We start from the raw sequence: 10,018 nt of genomic DNA on the forward strand, positions 1-10,018 counted from the left end.
GGTAACTCTGACTACTGTGAGGTAACCGAGAGCGGGTGGGCGGCACTTTCAGCGGGGAGCGGGAGTGCCGGAGTGGCCATACTCTTTTCAGTACAGATGGTGTTTTTTTTACGCACTAGTGCGAGAAGTGGTTCATTATATGCCAGGTCGAAACTTCGGAAGGCCATCTGTACTGAAAAACGTCGATCGATACACGTGCGAAAAGGAAATTCGTAACTCGTGTCGATTTAAAACACTCCCTTCGGTCGTGTTTTAATTTATCGCCACTCGTTTCGAACTTCCTTTTTTACACACTTGTATCGTAATGTACTATTATTATACTGTGCTCATGTGCATTTTTGAGCGATGGCCCAGTAAAGTTTGAAATTAAGTCTGACTCACGGTCATACGATGGCCCCCACGGCGCGAACGGAAAGTCATGGGGAGCACTTTGAGTGTCGCTCCCCGTGGCCTGTATGGAACGCATAAGAAGTATTTTTATGACGTTTACATTTTAACAACTGTAACAAGTATTTTATAATCTCATGCATTTCAATGGTTTCAACCAAGAGGAGCCAATAAATAAATTAGTTCATTATTAATGATAACATGTAATTACACCTCTGACTGAACTTTGTAATATCCAGAACTACATTCAACAAAATAATATATTTTTTTATTTCTGCGACATCTGTTGTTGAGTAGATGAACTACAACGACAAAACGCTCGGGCGAACACTACACGCGGCGTGGCGCAGTCAGTACGGATATCTGTCGGTAGATGTCTCTGCGGATTGCTAAATGAACAATTCAATTTCGTTTAGTTTTCATTAAAGCTGTATATTTGTTGTTATTTACGTAAGGTAACTATCATTTATTTAATACTTATCATCTTGTAATATTTATGTCATTTATTTTATTTTTGACCGTAGGTGCCTCTTGTAATGCTTAAATTCAATCTGTTAAACATCTCCCGTATGGTCTAGTGGCTAGGATACCTGGCTTTCACCCAGGAGGCTCGGGTTCGATTCCCGGTACGGGAAAATACTTTTTGCATTTTTTCTGATTTTGTCTTAATTTTTGCAGTATTTCTAACATTTTACAACCCTTGGAAAGTACAGTCAGTGGTGAAAATTATCATGACCAAAAATCAATCGTTAATATGAACGTACTATCAGCTGCAAAGTACATGGCGAATTTATCAATGAATTCATAATTTCTCCATGCACTTTTGCAGCTGATAGTACGTATGCATGCGTTCAACAACGACGACGATTTTTGGTCGGTTAGAGGCGATTCCGCGTCGATACATACATACATACAATCACGCCTGTATCCCATAAAGGGTATCCCAGAACACATGAAACTACTAAAGCTTCAGTGCCACTCTTGGCAAATAAGGGGTTGAAAGAAAACGAAACTGTGACATTGCAGTGACAGGTTGCCAGCCTCTCGCCTACGCCACAATTTAGCCCATATCCCATAGTCGCCTTTTACGACACCCACTGGAAGAAAGGGGGTGGTGAAATTCATAACCCCACCACACAGGCTCCGCGTCGATAGGTTTGGGAAAACCTACAATACGCTACGCATGTGCGATTGTCTTTTTTTTTATACCATGTCGGTGGCAAACAGGTATACGGTCCGCCTGATGAAAACCGGTCACCTATGGACGCCTGCAACTCAAGGGGTGTCACATGCGCGTTGCCGACCCATTAGAAACTTGTACACTCCTTTTTTGAAGAACCCCATACTGTAGTTCATAAAATGAAATGAAATATTTATTTTCCAAGTAGGCATATTACAATGCGCATATGAACGTCAAATAAAGCTACGCCGGCTCTAACCCTACGCCTCAGCCTCGAGAAGATTTCAGTCAAGTTCAAGAGTTCACCGTGAATACCTCGGCAGGGAGCTCATTCCACAGCCGGAGCGTTCGTGAGAGGAAATTGTCTACTTGCCTATGGGTTTTTATTCGGGTTGTTATTTCGTAGCATATTGAAGTCATAATATTTACCTTGGCCTTCTGTTACAATCCTAACGTTTTGCTAGAGCAATACGAGAATAGACGCTTTTGCCGTGCCCATAAATTTATAACTGACTTTAAAGGGGAGTTAAAAAGTCGTATAAGTCACGGTTGATGTATATAGATAGAGCCCATTTTTCGTGCTCGCTGAATGTATTCTGTTATTTCTTTGTACTTCTATCCCTGTAGCTGTCCACCCCACTTTCTTGTACATACATACAACATACATACAATCACGCCTGTATCCCATAAAGGGGTAGGCAGAACACATGAAACTACTAAAGCTTCAGTGCCACTCTTGGCAAATAAGGGGTTGAAAGAAAACGAAACTGTGACATTGCCGTGACAGGTTGCCAGCCTCTCGCCTACGCCACAATTTAACCCAAATCCCATAGTCGCCTTCTACGACACCCACGGGAAGAAAGGGGGTGGTGAAATTCTTAACCCGTCACCACACAGGCAACATTCTTGTAACATGGGTATTTTTCCGTTACGCTCTACAAAATGTATGAAAAACTGGTAACGGAATGGGAAAACAACCTTGGGACAGGTGGGACACTTTTCCTCTCCTATTAGAATTAAAAGAGCTCGCGATTCTAAGTGGAAACCGCATCAAAATTTCCCAATCCAAAAAAAGTGTGGCGGACAACTTTGAAAAAAAAAATATGGCCCCTGTATATTTTTGACATAGCGGTAATTAACCGATTTGCTCAGTGTCAACACTGTCAACCTCCTTGGTCTAAGCACCATGGAGGTTCATGTGAAGCGCGCACTGGCCATATGCGCCGTTGCGCTTATCGCCCTTCTTTTGTTTTAAAAAGTAGTAAAAAAAATTCTCGCTCGCTGAAGGCTACTACGCAGCGCTTTTTATTCATAAATTTGTTTGTAAAATAGTTGTTCAAATTGTTAATCCGTGGAAATGATATTGTGTGATGTGCCTGACATCTGTGTGTTGTAAATAAACTGTAAATACTGCTTTCGTGTATATGTTTATCATCACCCGCGGCCCGATCTCTTAAAGCGACAGTGCTGCAGTGTACTAAGGACTGTATCGTTAAGTATAAGGATATTTGATATTTGATATTTTTTTGATATTTATTTATTCAAGAAACAATATAACATTGTATTTGAAATGACTTATAGCTAAATTGCTTAACACTAACATGGAATCAATTTACAATAATTATACATTAAAACAAACCTAAGGAAAACATAGAATGTACAATTTACGATAAAGATATAAAATTTGATTATAATGAGATTAAATTATGTCCCAATAAATATTTATAAATAGTAATTTATAGAATTTGACATGTCCAATTTATTCTACTTAAAGCTCATCCACCGAATAAAAACACTTTTCTAACAAGAAAGATTTCAGTTTGTTTTTGAAAATATGGCAACTAGTGAGAGACTTCAACTCGATAGGTAATCTGTTAAAAAGAACAATAGCCTGGTAACCTGCCGCATGCTTCACTACTTTGAGTCTGGTGCTCACTGTATGGGGCAAGTCTTTACGCCTCGAAGCTAAACGCCTGTCCCTCTGATCTGAAGTTTCAATTAAATGCAAGTGTTTAACTAAGTCCGTGAGTAAAATCAATATGTACAGGCTGGGAGTAGTTAAAATTTTAAAATCTAAAAAGTACTGTTTACTCGGTGTATCCTGTGGAACCCTTGCCATTATTCGTATTGCTCTTTTCTGAGCAATGAAAGCAGCTTGTACGTTATATTTGTAACTATTGCCCCAAAGTTGAATACTGTACCGCAATTTTGATTCAACCAGAGCATGGTAAACCATTTTCAGTTGATTCAGTTGCAGTTCATCTCTCAGACTTCTGAGGGCATAGCACGCACTGTTTACTGCATTTATCACAGCCGATACTTCTGGCTTCCAGTTCAGATACGAATCTATGTATACGCCTAAAAATTTGGCTTTTTCTACCTGATCTATCATGTCACCCTCCATGTAGATCTGCAAGGCGTCTTTATTTTTGGATGTGGTTCTAAATAGCATAACGTTAGTTTTTTTGGCATTCAGTTTCAAATCGTTAGCTTGAAACCACCTAGTGAATGTCTCCAGGGCATAATTTACCTTAACATTTAGTTCAGGTATACTGCTTGCTGTTACAACAGCATTCGTATCATCCGCAAAAACAACTAAAGTAGTATCGAGGACGTTGTACTCAACGTACTTAATTAGGTCGTTGGTAAAAATAATGAAAAATGTAGGTCCTAATATAGATCCCTGAGGAACTCCTCTGTGAGTGTTGGCAATTCGTGATCTGTAGGCCTTTTCGTGCTGATTTTGAGTCCACTGAATCTCTACAAAGAGCTTCCTGTTTGTTAAGTACGCATCGAAAAGGGCTAGCGAGCTACCTCTAACACCATAGTGCTCCAGCTTATTCAGCAGTATGTCATGATTGACCATATCAAAAGCGGAGCTGAGATCAAGCAGAATACCGGCTACTTTTTTCTTAAGGTTGAGTTGACTGACAACGTCCGCGACAAGAGTGCTAATTGCATCGTTTGTGCCTCTACTCTTTTGATATCCAAACTGTCGCTCATTTATGATTTTGTTGAGATACAGGTGCCTAGTGAGCCTGTCCTTCATCACTCTTTCAAGCAGCTTGGACAGTGTAGGTAACATTGAGATGGGCCTGTAGTTTTTTTGATCGGTTTTCGAACCTTTTTTATGCACTGGGAGAACCTTAGCTATCTTGAATTGGTCTGGAAACACAGCATTTTCCACGCACTGATTAAATAAATATGTAAGTGGACCTGCCAAGACATCAATGTTGTCCTTTATAATCGTGATAGGGATATCATCATACCCGCTCGATGTTTTTGATTTAAGTTTCTTAACCATACTTGTGATCTCTTTAGAGTTAACCTGCTCAAATACCATGTCATTTTCTATTTTTTTAACGTGCGAGCGAAGTATTAACAGAGCAGGGTTCCCAGTACGACTTGAGTCACTTTCTTGACAGAATTGTTCGAGAAACATTGAACAAATGTCGCTAGGGTCCTTTACAGTAGAGCATTGACCAGTAGGATTCTCAATTTCTAAAGGACAAAACAAACCTCGTCTAAATGTTGACATGTGCATAATTTTGTATTATTATGTTCCGAGAGTATGATCTGAAGGTATTTATTGGTAAGCACTATTTAATATAAGAAGGTCTGATATTTTTTTTATTTTAGGGACTTTATGGTACTTTCATTAAGGTCTAGCAAATAAATTTCGGACAACCCCTATCTGGCTTAATTTGAGAATATTTCAATGAATCTTTGTACGATTTCAACAAACAAAGGTTAATATGCTGCTAAAATATATTCTTTAAGAGTCTTCTTCGTGGTTTTTCAATTGGGTACTTGCAGAATGAATGCGGTGAATTTATATAATTTAAAAAAACGCATTTTTGAGCAACGTTCCGGATTGCCGTAAATTTTTGATGAGAGCAGGATAAGAGAAACAGATAAAAAAATTAGCCATAGGCCAAAGTCTAATTGATATTCGTGGTGTTTGAACAGTGCCTAAACCAGATCGATATAAACAGTGTATGATAGTCAAATTCGACATCAAAGTCGGAGTTAGAGTAAGCACCATGCCACATTCTCTAAATGACCGCCATACACAGATCCTGAACTTTATATTTTTAAAATAACAGTGGCTAGACTATGTCCAGATATTCTGCTTTGTGGATCATGTGTCGTTGAGGTTCGCACCGTACAATTTTTTTTCACAATCGTATCGTCTTTTACGCACTTTGTGAATTTTCTAGTAGCATTTGTCCGGAATCGTAATTGGTACTCGGGAGGATTAAGTCAATACTGTCTAAACCATATGCTTTACGTCGAGTTTCTAGGACAAAATGTGTACCTTATTATGTGCCTTATTAAGCCCATGTCTTGTTATAAGAAAAAAAAAATAATAGCAAATAAATACGGCTACTCAAAGTTGTCTTCATACTTAACGATACAGTCTTTACACCTACTAGAGGATATGAAATTTATTTTCCCCTCACTAGCTCGGAAACACGTGTTTTGTCCTTTGATACCAGCGGGTAAAAACGCATTTTATCCACTAGTGGGTAAAGTAATTTGACCTTGAATAAAGTCAAATTAACTGCTTTTAAATTGATAAAAGTAAGTGAATCTAGTAATAAAGATGATTTACCACCTGTGGAACTACTGGAAGCAGTGATAAACGCAATTTTTGCGTTGCAGTTTCCTCGCTATAGTGAGGGGAAAAGTTTTGTGTTACACTCGGGTGCAAATATATTTTACTTCTCGTGTGTTAAAAAACTCGCAAGTTCAGGATTCTATTCTATAGAATCCTTTCACTTGCTCGTTTTTCAATTCCACACTCGGCGTTCAAATACAACTTTGCCCCCTTGTATAACAAATAACTATTATCAGATAGTTCAGGTATTGTGCGTAGCGTCTGTTTTTTACGCTTTTCCGTATGCCGAGAGTGTTGTCCTGTCCAGTTCAAGGTACGTAGCCAAATGCACGAACGCTTATGATAATATCTTTATCATCGGTCTCTATCGCTTTTCCGCATTGGCGCGACAGAGACAGACTGCGTTTCGATCGGCGTCTAGCGACTCTAGCGCCAACCATTGTCATTTTGGCTAGACCGGCAGTTTAGTTACATGAACAATAACCTAACCATACAATTAAAATTTTGAAAAATACCCCCGACCGCGACATAGTAGACCGATTTTCATGAAACATGGCTAAGAACACTCTCGACTTACTCAGCTTTCAGACAAAAAAACTAAATCCAAATCGGTTCATCCGTTCGGGAGTTACGATGCCACAGACAGACACACGCACAGACAGACAGACAGACACACACACAGACAGACACGTCAAACTTATAACACCCTGTAGTTTTTCCGTCGGGGGTTAAAAAATGTCTAAACATGCTTTTATTATTTATTTAGAGTCATGTTCAAATATTATTGTTCATATAACTGTGTAGATGGATGTCCTTACATATATCATCTATAAATTCTATAATACAGTGGCTATGGACACGTCAGCTCCGTGTGTCAATGCGGCGACCGCAACCTGTGTCAATATCACACATCCCCGTCATTTTATTTTGTTATTCAACACTTCTTGTGTTGACTTGTCTGTGGCGCACTTCTTGAGGCGACTTTTTGGAATTTTGATACATTTATATGTTTAATTTCTGTAAATGGCATTAGTACTTAGCTTTTCGGTAAAGCAAATCCTGAGGAAACCGGACTTATCCCAATAAGGCCTAAATAGTGTCTACGCCAAATCTTGGGATTAGTTGTCAAAGCGGATACTTGGCTCTCATGAGCCGTGGCGAATTCCGGGATAACGCAAGGAGGGTAGAATATAGAATTTGGCTAGAATTTAACCACCCCCTTTCCTCCCATGAGTTTCGTGACAAACCTTCGTCCTTACAGCTCGATGATTCCGCCAACGTCAAAGTTTAGGAAGGCACGCGTTTTATGAAGACAATTATCCGCTGAGCCCTACATATTTCAAATTTTCAGCCTTTTTTAGTGCCAAAATTTGGATGTCAGTTCGTATGTAAGAAGCTAACCGTGGCTGGTAGGTAGCTAAATAATGTACCTACTATGTTTATTTTGACTAAGTGCTAAAATGACGGCGGTTATAGGTTATCGTCCGTTGCAGGATTTATCTCGCGAGGTCTCATATTCTCAACGTCTAGGGCACAGGCGGATCAGCGGGAACCAGTAAAACTGACCCCAAGATAGTTGAGGTCAATATTGATTTTTTTTTAAGAATTTTGGTCGTAAGTTATTTATAATCATTATTTATCATGGCATTAAAGTGATGACAAGATCTATAGGCAATTTTTTTTTTGCTGAGAAGACCTTCATAGGGTAAGTTAAGTTTAAGGTAGGGTAAGGGAAGGTAGGGTAAGTTTGCAAGAATGAGGATGATGAGCGTACAAATGTGCAGAATTATTTGAGAGATATAATATATTATAATGAATATTTCGGTAAACTATAGGACTGAGTAGTGTTTTGTTTGTTCGTCTTTCACTGGTCATAACTAAGCATCTTGAAATGTTTAGGAAAAGTTTAATTTTGCAAAATGAATGGTTCCATATTTTAACTTTCATTTTTCAACTCAAAAGTTTCGATTTCTTTCGACAACATTGGCATTTTGGCTATGACCATTTACTCTTCTCATATTTTACAGTATAAAAGTGGCTCTTTAGGCGATTGTTCGGGTAGTGATTGTCAGGGTAGTGGTTGTCGTGCAAACCTATTTATAAAATTATAATCAGATAAATTATGACTTGTTTATAATTATTGTAGGTACTCGTACATAACCTCTATTTTAGAGTTAGTAAAATTCCGCTAGGACCGCTAAGTAGGTACACAATACTTAAATTACTTAATAGGAAACATTTTATGTAGTGCACTCATTAGAAGAAAAATATGGACAGTAGTTATGTTTAAACATAATTTCTATTTACTAAATAAATCAAAGAGAAAGATATAAAGTAAATGAATTGACCGTGACGTCACTCCTCAGTATTTCATAGCAATTCCATATTAGTAAATCGTTTTGACAGTTCTTAAAAAGAAGCTGATTTGACCAGTAGGAAACTAGTATATTATCATTTTATTTATTTTTATTTATTTATTTATTACATACACATAAACTATCAATAACAGGGCATCCTAATACGATAGTATGGAAATTTACACAACATTATGTAGACAAGTTACATATATGTAGTAGATTGACACATAAATGAGTGATTATATGAGTAACTTACCATCAGGTTCATCTTGCTCGCACTGACATGCAGAGGAGATGCTTAGACATTAGCCTTTGGAGTGTCGGGCGGCCTAGTTACTCCCGGCCGATTACGTGAATCAAAGATTAATTCGAATAAAATCAAAATTCCAATAGCTCAAAAATCCATCTGATACTCGAGTAATAGTATGACTGCCTATATCAGTATCCGGTAGGGTTAAAGTGGAAGGGTACGCTCTAGCTCTAGAGGTAATATTTAGTTCAGTGATTTGACCTCTTGTTAAATAATTTCTGAGATTTATTAAAAAACTGTTAGAAATAGGTAGATGTGTAAGTATAAGTTACCTAATCAGTTTGTAACATTACTGGACTTTCATCGGGACAAGTATGTATGTGAAAGTATAAGATTAGGTTCTCAAAACAACCAAGTAGAAATCCAAATGGAAATGTATAAAAGATACTTCTCCTAATAGAGTTAAAAGTAAAAATGTAGAGTCAACATCCGCATGTAGATGCGTGATTGGCTTTCTGAGTGACGGGTTCACTCATGAGTATTAATATCTACGATAGGTACTCGTTCGAATACTTAAAAAATTCCATAACCTACATTTGACATGAGACAGTTCGCGAAGGCAAGACTCAAATAAAGTAAGTACTTCACTTGATGTATCATTTGAAGAAGTGCGAGGCACCTCTGGATGAGATTAGCCCAGGACCGGGATAAGTGGCGTACACGAAGGAAGGCCTATGCTCAGCAGTGGGGCATTGGCGGCGGATGACGATCTCTTTCATTTACTAGTTCATTTTATTCCTTTTATTCAGCAGTTTAGTTAAACTATCTATTCGTTTACATGCACTATCGCTCAGATAGTGACAAGGACGTCTGCTTTGAACATCGATTCATAGATAGTTTTATTTGTTTCATATAATTTATAAAATGAGAACCAATCAGTCAAATTATTCATTACATTCAATATATCGATGAATGAGAGAACTGAAACCAATAGTGTTGGATCTATTTATCTACTGAAATAAAATGAACTAGTGAACTAAAAGAGTGAAGTACTTCACAGTGTACGAAAGATACATAATAGTGCGATACCACTCTTTTCTATTTGGTGACACATTTTGAACATGTCTAACCTACATGTCATATTCTCTTCCATGTTCGTGAAAGGAAGCGATTCGCAACGGTCGCATTGGAAACGCACGTTAGATAACAGTTCCTCTGGGCCT

At 38.1% G+C, this 10,018-nt stretch overlaps 1 non-coding gene across 1 annotated transcript; it reads left to right on the forward strand.

Moving 5' to 3' along the window:
* Positions 1-950: 950 nt before the first annotated feature.
* Trnae-uuc lies at positions 951-1,022 on the forward strand. Its single transcript has one exon. It is a non-coding gene; the product is annotated as a tRNA-Glu (tRNA).
* The last annotated feature ends 8,996 nt before the right edge of the window (positions 1,023-10,018 follow it).

Source organism: Leguminivora glycinivorella, chromosome 14, assembly GCF_023078275.1.
Source record: "Leguminivora glycinivorella isolate SPB_JAAS2020 chromosome 14, LegGlyc_1.1, whole genome shotgun sequence".
NCBI classification, from domain to species: domain Eukaryota; kingdom Metazoa; phylum Arthropoda; class Insecta; order Lepidoptera; family Tortricidae; genus Leguminivora; species Leguminivora glycinivorella.